General features: G+C 47.2%; 2 long non-coding RNA genes across 7 annotated transcripts in view; both read left to right on the top strand.

Moving 5' to 3' along the window:
- Positions 1 to 1,509: 1,509 nt before the first annotated feature.
- LOC122221665 lies at positions 1,510 to 5,961 on the top strand. Its single transcript, XR_006203387.1, has 3 exons — positions 1,510 to 1,790; positions 2,177 to 3,827; positions 5,745 to 5,961. It is a non-coding gene; the product is annotated as an uncharacterized LOC122221665 (long non-coding RNA).
- Positions 5,962 to 6,840: 879 nt separating this feature from the next.
- Positions 6,841 to 18,274, top strand: part of LOC122221662 — a 69,191-nt gene continuing 57,757 nt past the window's right edge. For all 6 annotated transcript variants that reach the window (XR_006203381.1, XR_006203382.1, XR_006203383.1 and 3 more), the window contains exons 1-3: positions 6,841 to 7,452; positions 7,996 to 8,152; positions 15,250 to 15,308. This is a non-coding gene — a long non-coding RNA (uncharacterized LOC122221662). The remainder of the gene's footprint in view (positions 7,453 to 7,995; positions 8,153 to 15,249; positions 15,309 to 18,274) is intronic.

Below are 18,274 nucleotides of genomic sequence, written 5' to 3'. Positions count from 1 at the left end.
CAGGCTGTCTTCATGCCAGGGGCGGGCAGTCGAATCGCTGGCCTTCACGGGACCACTGGACATCTGGCAGAAAACAGGAAGCCGTGACTTCGCTTAGCCAGAAAACTACGAGGTGTGTGCCCGTCGGATGAGACATTGCTGAGAGGTTGAGTAGGATACTTGGAGAAAGGGCTTGGAAGGAAACTGACAGATGTTGAGGGAATGGAAATTTGTACCATTCACAGCATTTTTTTCTAGATCTGGAAACACAAAAGCTTACTTGTACACGGTCTTTCTGTTATTTATTTATTCCCCCCCCACCTTTTTATTCCTGGTAATGGTGATTCCCATTGTTTACAGGGCAGTTGTCAAAAGTGAGTCTTACAGGGGCGCCTGGGTGTCTCAGTCGGTTGAGCGTCTGACTTTGGCTCAGGTCATGATCTCACGGGTGCGTGAGTTCGAGCCCCACGTCGGGATCTGTGCTGACAGCTCGGAGCCTGGAGCCTGCTTCGGATTCTGTGTCTCCCTCTCTCTCTCTGTTCCTCCCCCACTCGCACTCTGTCTCTCTCTCCCTCGAAAATAAAGATTAAAAAAAATAGACCCACACTTGGAGTTATTTAAAAAAAAAAGGGGGAGTCAAATATAGCTGGGGTATATTATCAAAACCCTTTTTGGAAACTCATTTGGCAGTATGTCAAGACCATAAAAATTTTTCGTAACCCTTGAGCAAATGATTTTACTCCTGGGAATCCATCTCAGTACCAACAACAACAACAACAACTGCTCAAAGGTGTTCTTTACTTTTTTTTTTAATTTTAATTTTTCAAAAGTTTTATTCATTTAAGGAATTTCTACACCCCGCATGGGGTTCGAACTCACAAGCCCGAGATCCAGAGTCACATGCTCCACCGGACTGAGCCAACCAGGTGCCCCTCCAAGATGTTCTTTAAACTACTGTTTACAGTACTTAGAATCTTAATGTAAACCTGAGAATATGGGACATGGAACTATCAAATGTTTTCTTGATGTTGGTTGGCAAATGATGTCATAACATCGGGATAGGATGTGTACTCCTGATGATTACAGATATGTGGGCAAGATATGCTCAGTCATCATAATGGATGACATTTATTGTCTCCTTAATATATGACAGGCGATGTGTCAGATCCTTTGTAATCACTGCCTCCTTGGGTGTGCTCGCCAGATTAAGCCAGATTTTTTTGGTCTCCATTTTACAGATAAAGAGGAAGGTTCACTGGATTATCTGAGGTCGGACTGCTGGGGTGAGAATTGAACCCCATCCTGGTTGACGACAGAGTTTACACTCTTATCTTATCATTCCTCATGACGTGTGGATAATTTTATTTTTTAATGCTTATGGATTTATCTTGAGAGAACAAGAGAGAGCGTGCACCCATGTGTACGCGGATAAGGAGCGGAGAGAGAGAATCCCAAGCAGCCTCCCACCGTCAGCACAGAGCCCTACGTGGGGCTCGATCCCACGAACCATGAAATCATGACCTGAGCTGAAATCAAAAGTCGGGACGCTTAATCGACTGAGCCACCCACGCATCCTTTATGCAGATAATTTTAAGTAAAGAACATATATTAGCCACCCAACCCCCACCCCCAACAGACCCTGGAAAGAAGCCCCCAAACTCCAAACCCCAAACAAGTCAGCACCAACACACACAAATCTGCCAAACTTTGCTCTTCTGGTAATCACACTGAAAAGTACGTAGCAAAGCTTAGACCAAGAGAACGCGCCAAAGTTGAAAAAGCTCATCGGCGACCAGCCAATAACATGCCAGGTGGGTATCTGAAGCAACAGTTACTGTTTAAGTCTTTTCTCTGGATGAGAAATAATTCTCTCCAATTAATAGAATTCTGCCAATTTAAGGAAGTAAATTTTACAAGGAAGCAAATCTTGCATTTAGGTGGGAAAGACTTTGTCCAAAGAGACTTGAGAATTCTCTTGAGGACCAGGCCCTAGAATGGCAGTTCTTAACTTATTTTGTGCGAGAATGCATTCGACAATATTGGTGGCAACTGTGGTGTCTGATTCCGGGGGGGGGGGAAACGTACGTGTACATCTGTGTCGCGTTTTGTTATATATCTGTTTACTTTTGAAAGCTTTCAGGGTCGTGGCTGGGTTGAAGGTTTAAATCAAAATGTCCCCTTGTGTTTTGGCTTGCAGAATGTTCTTTGTCCCCCGACGTGGGGTGGGGGGTGTTGTTTCGCTGGTGCTCCAGACGCCCCTACGGTTTCTTCGGAGCCTCGTCTACACCTGCGACACTAAGGTTTGTGAAGTCAGTCGAGTCTCATGAGGAATTTAGTTGCAATGTGTTGCCGTGAATGCTTGGATTTGGACGCAAGGCTCACGACTGCCTTCTGGATTTTCCATGGTAGGGTGAAAAAAAAAAATGCACGACACACATCACCGAGAATCCATGTCTGTGCCTGGCAGTGTAATCGAGAAAAGCTTTGGAATGCGAGTGGACGGCATTATGAATAGCTTTCCTTAGCGCACCTGCAGAAAGGCACTTCCGTTAGACACACCTTTGCCAAGCGCGGGTGCGTAAGGCACAGTGTTAGACGGATGTGACAAATGGGTGGGTGATGCCTTTGTAGAAGATTCTCCCAGGACTCTGATGGGCTGAGGTTTAGAGATGCCCATACAGCCTCTGGGGGCTAATAAGATTACAGCCGGGGCCCGATAACAGCCCATGAAATATTTTCATCATCAGGATGAAGAAAATTATTTTGCACCGTTTCTGTTGTTCGGAAGTGGCAACATTTTCGGGTGTGAATCCCCCAAAGGACTTTCTGCGGACTCCCTACCTCTTATCCGGGATTGTGCAGTATGGAGTCGGAAACGCCATGGGAAGAAGTCGTTGGGCTGCCTTCTCCAGGAGCTTTCCCTGGGCAGTCGTCTCTGCCCATGTTACGGAAGACGGCAAAAATCCGAGCCATCATGCATCTGGCCAATTATGCAATGCTCCGTCGCGAGGGGAAATTCCTTCCTCACCCCAGCTGGTGAACAGTTATGCCCTGGAGCCCAGGACGGCCATGCCTTGTAACTTTTTAACCTAGTTAGTGTAACTGCCAATATTATTTCTATTCATATAAATGTCTAATCCTTTCTTGAATCTTGCTAGACTATTTGCCTCAATAATACCCTGCGGCAGTGAATTCCACAGGTAGATTATACGCTGTTTTAAGAAGTATTTCCTTTTTTTTTTCATTTTAAATTTGTTACCTTTTAACGTCACAGGATGGCCCTTGTTCTTGCATGAAGGGGCCCGGGGTCCGGGCGTTTCAAGTTCTGCTTTAATTTTTCCAAGCGCTTCGCCATCATTAGAACTCTGTCTTCGTCAGGTATTTTCTGTTTTGGTGTATCCGATCTTGATTAAATGAGATGATTGATGTGAATAGTCTCATATGGCTTTGGCACGTAGTAGGCATCGGAAAAAAGCTCTCCTTGGTATTCATTCCACTTATTGGACAGCTTTTTTTTTTTTTGAGTACCTACTGCGTGCAGGAATCATTGTAAGTATTGGAGGGACAGCGTTGAATGAGACAGGGTCCTTGTTTGAAGGACCCAATTTCCTAGAGAAGACGAGCAGCGACATAGTGAATAAAGGTGAAAGACATGGTCTCCAGTCGTCTTAAGTACTACGAGAAAATTAGAGAAGAGTGGTTGGCAGAGGATGGAAGGGGCCCCATGAGATTGCACGGTCAGGGAGTAACTCTCTGAAAAGGGGCCGGTTAAGCTGGCCCTCAAGCAAGCATCTGTGTGAAATCTCCATGAAGGTGAACCCACGCTCCCAGACAATGCCTGGCAGGAGGTAAGACTCCATCCTTAGTTGTTGGGTGAGTGAATGAATGGAGGTGGAGAAGGGAAGCCTTAGTTATAGAAATCGTCCAGTAAGTTCCCACAGACCCAGGAGTTACACTTCTTGAATCCCGACATTCTGTAACTCCAAAGACCGTCGGAGTAGAAAAAAACCCAGGGAACTTAGTTAGACACCAGTGGGTGTGAAGCACTTTGCCATGTCCCCAGCCACCTCCCTTGGATGACCTTGGGGAAGTCACCTGGTCTCTCCTCCTCAGCCCTGCACCCCCTTTCTTCTCTCTTTCCTGTCTCCTTCCTTGTTTTCTCGGTTCCCTGTTTTTGTCCCTGCCTCTGCCTAAAACTCATCGGTGGCCCCCGTGGCGCTTAGCTTTCCGCTAAGTGACTTAGGTGAGGGCGGCACAGGGGTTGGGAGGGCCGTGGTTACTTTTCTGAAATACTGTCTTTTTCTTTTCTTTTCTTTTTTAAGTTTATTTATGTATTTTGAGAGAGAGCGAGCACGAGGAGGGGAGGGGCAGAGAGAGACAGAAAATCCTAAGCAGATTCCGAGCCGTCAGTGCAGAGCCCCGACGTGGGTCTTGATCTCACAGTTGGGAGATCGTGACCTGAGCCGAAATCAACAGGTGGCCACCTAACTGACTGAGCCAGCCACCCAGGCACCCCTGAAATGTTGTCTATTTCTTAAGGACTTGAAACATGGAATCGGATGGCACTTTTGCCAGCTGAAACAGGGGACTGGAGGTATATTTCCAACAGCGGTTGCTTGCTTTTATTTTGGTTACTGCTGGGTCTTCTGGGGTCAGATTAACCAAACTTCTAGAAAGACAGGGGCTTTGCCTGAATTTCTGAGGCAATCCTTCCCCCACAGAAAACAGAGGCTTTGGTTAAAATGACCTGATTGCCTGCTTGTAGCTTCCTTCCGTGTTCCAGAATATGATAGGCATACAGCGTTTATTCTTTCTAATTGCCCCTTAATTCACTTTTAGTTTTTTCCCATGTAGGCAATTCGAAGGAGAGGCCCGTGCAGCTTTGCACGATAATGTATTAGAAAGGCATTTTCAAGGAATCAATTATTAGCATTGTTTGCACGCACGGTTCAAATTTACTGGCAAAGTGCGTGGGCCTCGGGTTTACGAGGTAGCAGTCTGCCAGGCTCCTTCCGGGAGAAGCCCTGAAATGGGAGAAGTGCCCTTTTGGTTTCCCTCACCCACGTGTCCTTTGCCTTCTTCCTCTCCTTTCAACACCTCCCTCCGTTCCCGCCCCTACAGAACTCTGTGGAACAGCCGGGCCTTTTACACCTTAACGTGAAGACATTTTATGGGTTCTCCCCTCGGCTCCAGGCCGGGCCCCCATGGAAGCGAGGTGTGCAAAGGAATAAATCTTCAATGGTATAATTTTAGACCGTGTGGCAACTGGGAAGGGCGGCTATTTTGGGCTGCGGGGCTTTCTCCTTGACCTGAGATGGTATTACTTTTCCTGCCAGGGGTGCGCTCGGCCAGGCCCGCACGCGGTCCTCTGAGCCACGTGCCTGCCATTGCTGGGGGGGGTGCTGTGCCCCTCCAGAGTTCTGGGCATCTGTGCAAGCGCCTGAATCTGTCCACGTGCACCCACCTAGGTGGCATTTCGAGGTGGTGGCTCAGGCTACCCTTGGGGGCAGCGTCGGTGGGAGACGCTCCCTTCCACTCAGTGAGCGGGGACGTGTCCTGGTCCGGTGTTTGCCCCATCCCTCAGCCTCCATTGCTCAACCAGCCGCTCGGTGACCGTTCTGGGCGTCACCCCCTCTCTGAGCAAGGTGACCGGGCGGTCTCTGCACCCCTCCTAGGAGGTCTTATTTGGAGCTGCACTTGGGGCGTCCTCACAGCGATCCTGACCCCCTCCCCCCGCCCCCCACCCTGCTGTCTTCCCACTCAAGCTTCTGATCAGCTGCAGCCTGCACACCCCTGTCCCGACTGGGGAAAGCGAGTCAGGACTCCCCCACAGCAGGTGGGCGGGACAGCGACCGGAAGATCCGAGGGTGGCCCGAACAACGGTGCTTTCCAGAAGAGGCTAGATAATATCATCACTGGGGAGAGTATCTCGTTCACAGTTGTGGTCGTTGATGTTTGTTTTTGTTTTGTTGTTTGAAAGAGAGAGCGAGCATGAGTGGAGGGAGGGGGAGAGAAAGAGAGAGAGAGAGGGAGAATCCCAAGCGGGCTCCATGCGGAGCTGGGTGCCCCACTCAGGGTTCAATCTCACGAGTGTGAGATCATGACCTGAGCCGAGATCGAGAGTCAGAAGCCCCCGGGGGGCACGTGGGTGGCTCCGTCGGTTAGGCGTCTGACTCGCGATTTTGGCTCAGGTCATGATCTGCACAGGGTGTGAGTTCGAGGCCCGCATCAGTCTGTGTGCTGACAGCCCCGTGCCTACTTGGGATTCTGTCTGCTTCTCTCTCTGCCCCTCCCCTGCTTGCTTCCTATATCTCTATCGAAATAAGTAAAAATAAACTTAAAAAAAAGAGTCAGAGGCTCAACTGACTGAGCCCCCCAGGCACCCCTTGTTCATAGTTTTTACAACCCAAAAAGTACGCCCGAGGCCCAGAGATCCTTCAGGAAGGAGGGATAGTAGCAGCAAAGGACAACAAAAATGGGAACGGTTATTTTTTAAAGGATCTGAGCTTATGTATGCCAAAAAAGAGAAAACAGAAGCCTTCTATAGGTATAAGAGAATGTGGTGCTCTCTTCCACAAGTCCCCTGGCCATTAAAAAAAAAAAGGGGATTTGGGGTGCTGGGTGGCTGTCGGTTGAACGTCCGGCTTCGGCTCAAGTCATGATCTCACGGCTGGTGAGTTCGAGCCCTGCGTTGAGCTCTGTGCTGACAGCTCAGAGCCTGGAGCCTACTTCGGATTCTGTGTCTCCCTCTCTCTCCCCCTCCCCTGCTCGTGCTCTGCCTCTCTCTCTCTCTCTCTCTCTCTCTCAAAAATAAAGAAACATTCAAAAAAAATTAAAAGAAAAGGGGGAGAATTCTGGATTTGAAGAGAGAGAGAGACGGAAAACAGGGTGAGGCAGAGACTGGAAGACAAGAAGAACCTGACTAAGGAACGTAAAATTGTGGAGGGTGAGACAGAGAGAAAACGTATCGGGAGATACGATGAGGTCCGCTGGTGACCCAGGCTGGGGTCGCCCGTAAGGCTTCCCCACCGGCACGCGAGGACTGACGCTGGCCCTCGCCGCAGCCTCGGCTGGGTCCTGCTCACTTCTCACCACATCTCATCCCTGTGCTTCTCTCCTGGTCTACTGGGGGCTCCAAGGCGAGTAACCCAAGGGAGCAAGGTGGAAGCTGAACCTTCCTCTCTGGCCCGGCCCAGGCAATACTTTGTGGGTCCACGAGTGAGGAAGCTCAGCTCAGATTCAAGGAGAAGGCATGCAGACGCTTCCTCTGGATCTGAGGAGTGTTCCAGAAGCTGTGGCTGTGGCTGAAAACCGCCAAGATGTCCAGTCACGACGTCCCCTGTTCTCGACCTTCAAACCTTCTTGTCTAGCTGGAGCTCTGAAAGTCAACCCAGTGATCCTCGCAAACGAATGAAATATCCAGGCTCCAGAAGGGTGGGGCGGTAGAGGGATATGCACCAAGTGGGGTACAAGGTCAGCTCTTGCATGTGGAGAGGCCTGAGGCACTGGGGGGGGGGCACTGGCCTCTTATCTTCGGGAGGGCTTTGCGGGCGAATCAGATGGCTGCGGCTAACATCCCCTAACTCTGGAGTGGGTGTTCCGGCTCGCTTTATCCAAGCCCTCGTGTTTGTTCTTGATACCTTCTTATCTTGTGACCTGTTTTCTCTCCCCCTGCCTCACCTGCATTCCAACCAACCATCCCTGCTTTCAACCACGTTATTCTTCTGTGATCCGAAAGCTGTCTCCATCACTTTCTCTCCCTTGGTCATCACCTTATACTTTCTGTGTGTGGAAAAGACGCACCACCCCCTTCCTCTCCCTCGCATTTGGCTTCTCCGCTGCCCTTGTCAGACCAGTAGCTCTCCCTGCCCTTCTCCATCCCACTCACCTGCCCGCTTGCAAATCTGTATTTTCATTGAGGGCTCCCTCCTTGGGGCCATTGTCTGTTGCCTTCTAACACCATGACTTCCGTCCATGTAGCTCATGCCTTTCTTTGTCTGACTTGTCTTATCTTAGGTGCCGTCTGTCTGGCGTGTCGCAGGGCCATGGCCCCTGGTGTGCCCAACGCCCAGCATATCTGTCAGATACAGTTTTGACATCTTCGCGGTGAAGCCTCGTCCACACCCACGGACTTCCAGGCGGGATATGTTGCTCAGCTGCCCACCTTTGTCTGGTAAGAGTGTCTTATGTCCCATCACCCCTAAAGACATGTTTCCCCCCTCGTCTTGGTCTCTGGTCTCCAAATATTATCCACTATAGACATTCACTTTTAATCCTCATGCAGACTGGGATCCTTTCCTCCTCTTCGTATAAAAGCGATACATACCTGCTGTGGAAAACCTAGAACCCGCAAAAACACCATAAGGAAACAAACATCGTAGACATCAACATTGTTGACCCCTCCATACTCAGCATTTTGATTTGCAACAAAATAGAACCACTATCATCTACGTAGTGGGCAGTGCCTTCCTTCGGGTGGTTTGCTGTTTTACAGATTCAACTGTTTTCTCTTTTTTTAAATGTGTATTTATTCATTACAAACTATTTCAGTTTATTCATTTTGAGCAGGGGAGGGGCAGTAAGCGAGGGGAAGAGACAATCCCAAGCAGGCTCTGCACTGTCAGTGCAGAGTCCGATGCGGGGCTCGGACCCATGAACCATGAGATCGTGCCCTGAGGTGAAGTCAGACGCTTAACCCACCGAGGCCCCCCCCCCCGCCCCAGGCGCCCCCGGTTTGTAGACTCAACTGTTACACATCTACAGTCTCGGGCCCCAGCTAATTGAACCTCTGTGGCCATCTGCTCTCGCCTTAGGATGAAACCGGATGATATTAGGATCTGGAGCCATAACAGCACATCAAGGTGGGAATTGGAATTTTCACTTGGAAGCCTAAAGCTTTATTGGAGAAGGTGGTTTGCAAGAGACAAGTAGAGAAGACAGTTGCTGACAGGCTTTGCTTGGATCCTGGCACTCACTCCCGCGGGGAATTTTGTGCCCTGGTCTTTTATTCGTATCTGACATCCTTCCTCATTGGGGGAGCTGTATCTGTGGGATTCTGGTATTTCCACCTAACAATAGTTGAGAGAGGGGACACTCCTTGGCCACCTGCTCTTTTCACTTAATCATGGTTCATAAGCTTTTTTTGGGGGGGGTGTCGTTATCCATTCTTCCAGATTATAAATTTGGGACAGCTGTGGATGTTTGAATATTTATGGGGAAAGTGGACCATCCTACTCAAACTCTGGCGTTAGGTAGCACTAAGTCCTGCCTGCTTTGCCACTTAGTTTGGTATGTGATTTGGGCAAATTACTTAAACACTCTGTGTCTCAGAGTCCGCATCCGTAACATGGATATAACAATATGGTCAAGTGATGTAATGTATCAAACATCCCCAGGACACAATCTGCCACACAAGTAAGCCTTCAGTAGATTTTTGCGGATGGTTGTACGAATGATCAAAATCCTAAATTGTCTGTAATTACTCATGAAACGACCCCCCAGTTTTTCAGCATTATAATCAAAGCTGTAATGAAGATCCCCAAATATTTACGCATGCTTTTCTTTCATTTGTTTATTTACTTATTAAAAATTAAAAAAAAATGTTTATTTATTCTTGAGAGAGAGACAGGGAGCGAGCAGGAGAGAGGCAGAGAGAGAGGGAGACACAGAATCTGAAGCACGCTCCAGGCTCTGAGCTGTCAGCACAGAGCCCGACGCGGGGCTCGAACTCGCGAACCGCGAGATTGTGACCTGAGCCGAAGTCGGCCGCTTTACCGACTGAGCCACCCAGGCGCCCCATGCATGATTTTCTTGAGAAAAGTGCTGGAAGTTGCATCTTCAGACCACAGATGATGGACATTGAAGAGTTCAGAACTGTCACTGCTTTTGCTGAATTATCTAAGTTGTCTACACCCCAGGCTTTCCCATGTTTTTCTTGTCCACAGTTTCAGAGACAGTGTGTCTCTTTCTGGGTCCAGGATCTGTTGTACGCTCAGCTTCCAACAAAATGAAAACCGGGTCACATCTGACATTTCTTTTATTTATTTACTTACTTGTTGATTTTTACATCGGACACTTAAATGGAGGCTCTTCCGAGTAGATTTCACTCACTCGTTCAGTTATGCGCTCACATGCCAGGTGCAGATTAAGTTTGTGTATAAACTAGGCTTAAAGGATCGGTTTATATTCTCAGAGCTGACTCCTGCTAACTACGGAGTGGGCTTTGGAGCTTTGAGGAAGAGTTCTAGACTGTTCTAAGGAAGTCAGATACTGACCAGGGCTGAATGATCCCTAGGCAGTCTTTCCTCTCTAGAAATAAGAATATTGGAAATAAGAACCCCTTGATCCCTTGACCTGCTGGGGATGATCCACGTTTAGACCCTTCCTTGGCTTCCTGGCTCAGGAAATATCCACACGAGATCCCGTGAGATGCTTCTTTGAGCCATCCACTGTGCTGAGAAAACCCAACAGCCTCCTTGTCTTCAAGGAGCATTGTCTGTTGGACAAGCAGATGTACACACAATTCTAGGTCCAAGTTAAATTTGCCAGAATGGAGGAGGTTCCGCGTAAGGAAATTCCTGAGCCAAGGTCCGCACGGTTAGCCTGATGGTCTCCAGAGGGTGTTGGTTGGTCCAAAGCTACAGCACTTAAAACATTTTTAGTGGCCAGCAGTTAACAACTGGAGATTTCTGTCTCCCTTTGGAAACAAACAAACAAGAAAATGGAAGTATTGGTAATTCCGAGCCCTCATTTTACCCCGGCAGCAGTGAGGAGTGGCTGATCCGTTAGCCAGGGCTTGGGTTCTCTTTTTTAGCACTGTCCCCACCACGTTTGCTATCTGGATGAGCCACGGGCTTATGACCACAGGCTTAGTTAAGGGGCCTTTATGCTTCCCCAGAGAGCTGTGCTAGAAAGGAGGGCTGCAGGGTAAGCAAGAAGTTGCTCAGGCAGAGGGTGGACCACCCATGGCGAGCAGAATAGCATGTGCAAAGGTACTGGGGCTTGGGCACAGAGGCCTGCTTGGGTGGTGACAAACAGATGGGACGGGAGAGGAGTTGGATATTCGAAGGAAGGGACTGAGAGAAAAGAGCTGGGGAGGCATGCCAAAGTAAGGAATTTGGATTTTTTTTTTTTGCTATTAGAACTGGAGCTGGTGACTGATCAAAGAATAGCTACAAAGAGTGCCTACTAACAGTGCCCTGACCTCAATGGTGGCACCTTGCAGAGTACGGCATGTGCAGAACCTCATTACGTCCTGACACCGAGCCCAGGAGACGTGTGCTTTTATTCCCCTCGCCTTACAGATGAGGAAAGACGGATAGAAGGAGGTTGCTTAAGTGACTTCCCCAAGGTCACAACCAGTCAGTTGGCAGAGCAGGAAGGGGACCTCAGGCCTGACTACAGAGCCCACCGCTTGACTCCCAGATGGCATCCGTGCTTCAGAACCACTACCCCGGCAGCCAAGGCAGGCTTGCTTTGGGAGTGGGTAGGAGAGGCCGACAGACAGAGCAGGGGGTCTTAGTGCCTGTCCGCTGCCGTGGCCGGCAGGAGAGCGGGAGGGCCGCACCGAGCAGCGTCCGTGCGGTGCAGAAAAGGGGGTGGATGGGGGATACATGGAGTTAGACCTTCCTCCGTGGGATCTGCCAGCACAGGAGTTTCCTCTTCCTCCTGTGAATTCTCAAAACGCTCTGTGTCTCTTTCCCCGGGCTCCCTCGTGCCACGACCTCATGGCAGCTTTGCGCACCTCGCGGCAGCCTGTAGAGTTTAAGTTCACAAGGGGCAGGGGGAGTTTTGCTTTAGTTGCCTCAATTTCCTTTTTGCATCGCCGAGCACAGTGCTTTCGTGAACGAATGCGTTCCCAAATTATCGCTTTCAGATCATTTCTCCTTACATATGCATTTATTTGAGAAGTCCGCGGCAGGTGAAACACTCTTTTTTTTTCTTTTTCTTTTTTCAAATAGGCAAATCATCTCTTTACACAATCCACTCGAAGCTCTTTGGAAACATGAGGGAAAGTAAGACGGGGAAGTTGTTTAAAAGCGGCAAACCTTTTAAGAGCCAATGTCACATTTATTGCCATAAAATATTTTTCTCTCTCTGTTAGACATCTGGTTCCCATTACGTACAGTATTGGGTACTTGAGTTCACCAGGCATTTTGCATACCAAGCAGTGTGCATGCGAAATCGACCCCCCCACCCCCACCATCCGCCGGTTCGTATTTGTCTCACGCTAGTCAACCCTTCTATCACCAACTTAATTCTTCCCAATATGCTCTCGAGGTTAGTTTGTTCATACTTGGCTCGAGGACCAAATTGCCAGCGTCTGAGAAACGAGGAACTTCATCGTGGAGTCTTTGCTTTGTGTCACTGCGTGGTCCAACTGTATAATCTAGCGGCGAAGTCAATGAAACATCTCAATCTTAAGTCTATATTTCCCGGTAACATTGACCCAGAAATGAGAAACACAATATGGAATGTTTGCTAATGAGTCGTGAATTTCATTATAATTGCTTCCACATTCGGGATAGTGCCCTTAAACCATCTAATCTTGACATATCCTGCAACAATCCCGTGTGTTGTAAATGATTTTGTTTTATTCCTTAGGTTACCGTTAAGGGGCTATTTTATGCTTCATTTCATTTTCTTAAAGAAAACCACACACGTGTGTGCACACGCTCACACACACACACACACACACACACACACACACACACATCAGTGAGGCTTTTGCCCCGATCTGTATGTTTGGAAATAAAATAATTACGAAACCAAAAAGAGCCCCCATCCTTTGGTTCAGAAATAACAACAAACACGTTTAGGAAGAGGGTTGAAATCGGGCCTGTTTGGAGTTCTTAATTCTCTGAGAATTAAAACCAGAATCGAGCAATGCCTCGGCCAGCGGCATCCTGTCCCCTCCCTCTCTGGACTTAAGAATCTATGACTGAATGGACGGACGCAGCTAGCATTCAGTACAGTAATAATGGAAAATTAAATACGACTTTTAAAAACTGCTCACATTATAAAGTGATCTATTAGCATTATATGACTTTAGCACTTAAAGTGACTGATTCTAATTGGACGATTTGGCCCATGGCAAGCATTAAAGAGCTGCAGAATCTTGTGGGTATTTTAAAGTGGATTTTCTTTGGAGGAAAGCTTTGTTCTTGCTCCTGAAAAGGTTGTGCGGAAGAAATCGCTCAGTTCTGGCGGAGCCACAGGTGATTGTGTGTGTGTGTGTGTGTGTGCGTGTGTGTTTTCTTTGGTTCCCGCATCAATAAGGCAAATGGTAAAAACAGTTCTGCATTTTTTCTCCTTTTTTTTTTTTATTAAGGGAAACTCTGTCTTTACAGCTTCTGGATATTATCCTGAAGAAGTAAAGATGGATGGTCTTCTCTGATGAGCTTTTTTAGCAACCGGACAGGCGTTCTTTTCCTGCACCTGGTTGGCATACCGTATCCTGCTGAATCTTTTCTGCGCAAGCCTGTGGGTCACTAAGATGCGGCTGCGGTATCACACCTCGAGCGGAACTTAATTTAAGCACGTGATCACAAAACGAGGGGGTAATTCTCGCGGTATGGACTACCGGAAGCTTATAAACCGAACAGTATTATAAATGGCAGCTTCTTACGCCGAGGGAGTCCTTTTTAAATTTCCATGTTGAAGCCAAACTGAACTTTTACCTCGATCTCCGTGCATAGGAATTTCCCGTGGGTGGTTCTCGGATCTCTCAATTGTAGAAAAACTGCCTACTATGCTTCAGAAGAGTTTTGATCCAATGACCCACATTGTTATGCGCGTAACCCACCGCGGGTTCTTGAACGTGTGATGTAAAAACTCCATGGGGCGCCTGGGTGGCTCAGTCGGTTGGGCGGCCGACTTTGGCTCAGGTCATGATCTCGCAGTTTGTGACTTCAAGCCCCACGTCGGGCTCTGTGCTGATGGCTCGGAGCCTGGAGCCTGCTTCGAATTCTGTGTCTCCCTCTCTCTCTGACCCTCCCCTGTTCATGCTTTGTCTCTCTCTGTCTCAAAAATAAATAAACGTTAAAAAAAATTAAAAAAAAAAAAAAGAAAACTCCAGGAACATGGTCGGAGCACAAACACCAGCCTTATTTGTTTGAAGCATCTCTTTTTAAAATGGCACTTTAATGGTTAAGCATCTGACTCTTGATTTCGGCTCAGGTCACGATCTCTCGGCTTGTGAGTTCGAGCCCAACGTCGGGCTCTGTGCTGACAATGCAAAGCCTGCTTAGAATTCTGTCTCCCTCTCTCGCTGCCCCTCCCCCGCTCGCTCTCTAGCTCTCTCTTAAAAATAAAAAGTAAAAAAAGGAAAACTGGGGCACCCGAGTGGCTACGTTGGTTAAACGGCTGTCTCTTGATTTTGGCTCAGGTCATGATCTCACAGTTTGTGAGTTTGACTCCTGTGTCAGGCTCTGTGCTGATGATGTGGAACCTGCTTGGGATTCTCTGTTTCCCTCTCTCTGCCCTCCCCCACTTGCACTCTCTCTCTCTCTCTCAAAATAAATAAATATTTTTTTAAAAAATACATAAAATTGGCCTTAATTTTTTTTAAAGACATGTTAAGGTAGAAAGAACTTTAAAGGCACGCTGGCTTCTTGTGAGTTTTTCACTAACACTTCCCTGTAGCTTATAATAGCTCTCTCTCTTCCAAAACCTGGAATCTGCAGAAGACAGCAGAAATACCTGTTATTGACCTGAATTAGGATAAAAGGAAAAGAGAAGATAAGATCATAGCCGTCGGCGCTTTGTTTATGAAAACATCATTTTGAGGATGAGCTTGAATCAGACAAAAGTAATGTACCTCCCTCTCCTTCCAGCATATTTGACAGGCCAGCCTGATCAGACCAGGAGAACAATGCCCAGAATTAGGGCATTGCCTTTCCTCTATGCTAGTGTCATGCAGGATAGCATCATTTAATCCTTACGATGGTTCTTTGCTGTTCTACAAATACATATGAAACTAAAAAAATATGTATATAAATAAAAATATGAAGGCGTATGACTATAAGAACAAAAAATAAAAATGTGTTTTTAAAAAAGTTATCCTATTTTATTTGAAAAGTTTTAGGACTCACAGGAAGTTGTAAAAATAATTCAGAGGGATCCTCTGTCCTCTTTACCCAATTTCCCCCTAGGATAGCATCTCATACAACCATAGTACCTTGTCGACATTAGGAAATTGATTCAGCAGTGTTATCGCAGCTATAGACCTTATTTGGACTTAAACAGTTTTTTTTATGCATTCTCTTTTAGGGTCTATATTAATATGGAGAAATGCATTGACCATCAGTGTTAAGGAACATCTCTCACTGGTAAGTATTGATGGTGTAAAATATCCTCAGATGATGTGGTTTTGCATAGCCTGTGGCTGACTCAAGGGGAGGTAGGATTGGTTGTCTTAACGAGGACCCCTTATCCGTGTATTAGTTGACTAAGAAAATAATCAATCCTATAGCAAGTACCAACTGGGGACACAAAGTTGGAGGCATTGACTCTGCTCTCAAGGAACTCCCAGAAGGAGACAGAAAAAGAATCAACACAGAGTTGTATACCACAGAGCAAATGAAACAGCCCCCCATTACTGAGCACTAACAGGTACATTAGCCATAAAGGGATTAAGAGGCATACCTCCCGTTCTGTGGCTCTTACTGTCGAGTGGAGAAGACAAGACCCTTAACAAGTGATGGCAGCAGAGGTTCTATCACAGGGCGGGGGGCTCAAAGTGAGTAGGTCCTGACCTGGTCAAAGGGTGCGGGAAAGTGACTCAGGAGCATGTCCTGTGACCCGCTTTTCAAGATGTTGAGAATGACCGCTTACAGGATCTTTGGACAGCCTGCTTCATTCAGAGCCTATATGGCATCTCCTAGCTCTGGCTGTTGCCTGTGAACGGAGGGCTTGCTACCAAAAGAGCGGTCATTGTTTCTTAGAACTGACTCGGATGCTCTTTGATGTCATGCCCGATACGCCAGATCTTCCCTGCTCAACGCTGGGAGGCCCGGAGCTGGGCTCGCACAGAACAGGGGGTGGAGAGAGGTCTGTTTTCTAGCGGTAAGGGGGATGTGGTTCCCTAGAGCGGGGATGGTACACCGTGACAGAAAAAGAAAACCATTGTACGCTTTAAACATCGAGGTTCCTCATCCAGACTGTCACCGTACTATCATCAGCTAGCCTATTACCAATGTGATTCTGGGCGTTTCCCGCTCAGAAGCCCCTCAGTTGACTTGCGCTGGGCTCCAGGTGGCATCCAAAATTCTTACTGTGGCCTAAAAGGCCCTGCATGGTCTGGCCCAACCTTCCTATGTCCCCGGGCTGGTCACATTCCACTTTGCTTCCAGGTCCCAGGGATCCAGTCTCGCTGGACTGTTTAATGGCCCTTTAACTTGCTAAGCCGTGTTCCACTCCTGGGCCTTTGCCCATGCTTCCCCCTTGTACCTTCATCTGTAACCTCATTCTTCAGGCTTGTATTGTAAGACTTTCTATACTGAAGCGTCTGTCTCTATGAAGTTGCCACCAAGAGTCTCATTTTATCTGTACTGATGCCTCTTGCATGCATTACATATATAATCTTATATTCGATGATACAATTACATATCTGTCTCCCCTATTACACTGTGAGTTCCGTGAGGGCAAGGATGATGTCTACTGTTGTGATTATCTCCTCAACGTTCAATAAGTATTTGTTGAATGATTTATTGAATGGAGGGATAGATGAATGAATGACATAATGATACGGCCCCTCCTTTCTCCCTTAAGTTTAAAGAATGTCCCATCTGGGATTTGGACATATTTATAAACTCTTTGTTTGGGGATCATTTGTTTTGGGTTCACTTCTGAGGTCTTTCTCATGTTCAGGCAGGAATAGCTTTTCGTAGGAAATCATGGCTGAGGTGATTTGGTCTCCGGTTTGGCCAATTCCAGTGGATTCTGTTTTGTGTGTTTTATCTGGTCATTTCAAGGCCACGCCAACAAAGGAGTGGCCATTCCTCATCAATGTCATGGCCATTCATTGGCAAAGAATGGCCCGGAGCTTCTTTGCTGATCTCAGGGCTCTCTGAGCATGGCACTTTGATATGTTGGTGATCTTGACAGTGGGGACATTTCAACAGACAGGTCCAGCACACCCTTGGAAGAGTCGGTAGCTGGATTCTAGATCCAAATCCTGCCTTCACTGGCTTCAGGATGGAAAAGGTCATTATGGATGGGGACGAAGGAGGCTCACTTGTGGATCAAATCTAAGAGGTATGTGGAACAGGGAGAGAGAGAGAGAGAGAAGCCAGGGACCATCTCCATGGAGGAATGATCTTTGAGCTAATTCTAGATTGATGGTCAGATTTGAATTAGTTCTATGGGAATATGTGACAGGAGGTAAGGGTGAGGCAGAGGCAGTGGTGTGTGTAAAGGTCCTGGAGATAAGTCTGATAAGAAGGCTCAACCAAGCCTCTGGAAAATTAGGATACAAACCCATGTCTCTTGAAAAGAGTGGTCTTCCCCCTGTCCCTCAAAGTTGAGTTCTCTAGATAATTTCTTCAATTTTGTGGCTAGTACCTACCTAGTCTAGGCATATGTTAGTAATCAAATGTAGATTCTTTATCTTATATTTAGGTAGGTAGGTAACAATCTGTGTGAATTCCATCCCTTCCCTCCTTTCCTTGTAGGCTTTTATCAAGGTGTGTGTGTGTGTGTGTGTGTGTGTGCGCACGCACGGATCTTTACATTTATTTGTCTATCTTGCCCAGATATAAATGAAGATCACAAGATTTGTTTTTCATAAAAGCTTTGAGATTCTGGAGGGTTACTCCCAATGGTGAATGTGTAGCTAGTATAAAGGCAACATGGCCAGCCAGAAGGAGGTCAGAGTTTGGAGTTAAATGCCTGGGGACAAGGTTCAACTTTGCGATTGCTGACTTGTGACTTTGGGCAAGTCACTTAACCTCTCTGAGCCTCAGTGTCCTCCCTTCCAACTCTGGGGTGACAATTAAATTATTTGCCTCATTTGTCTCATGAAAGTATGCATGTGAGGGGATCTGTTTGAAAGAGATTCAAAAATTATAAGGCACTTGGTCAATATCAGGCATTATTGTTGTACAATAAGTGTATCCTTAAAAAATGTTACTGGTTACTGGAAGTAGGTGCTGTAAGTGTGGGCGAGACCCTTCCAGGCTCAACGTCACTTGAAAGTTTACAATAACGTATTTCAAATATGGTGGCAATGTAACAGCCAGACGTTCAAACATTTCTGAAAGCAATGGAAATTTACATTATGTTGCAGGTTTATCAT

This window comes from Panthera leo, chromosome B3 (assembly GCF_018350215.1).
Source record: "Panthera leo isolate Ple1 chromosome B3, P.leo_Ple1_pat1.1, whole genome shotgun sequence".
NCBI classification, from domain to species: Eukaryota; Metazoa; Chordata; class Mammalia; order Carnivora; family Felidae; genus Panthera; species Panthera leo.
The sequence above is the reverse complement of the archived record's forward strand: the minus strand, read 5'-3'. Positions and strand labels throughout refer to the sequence as shown.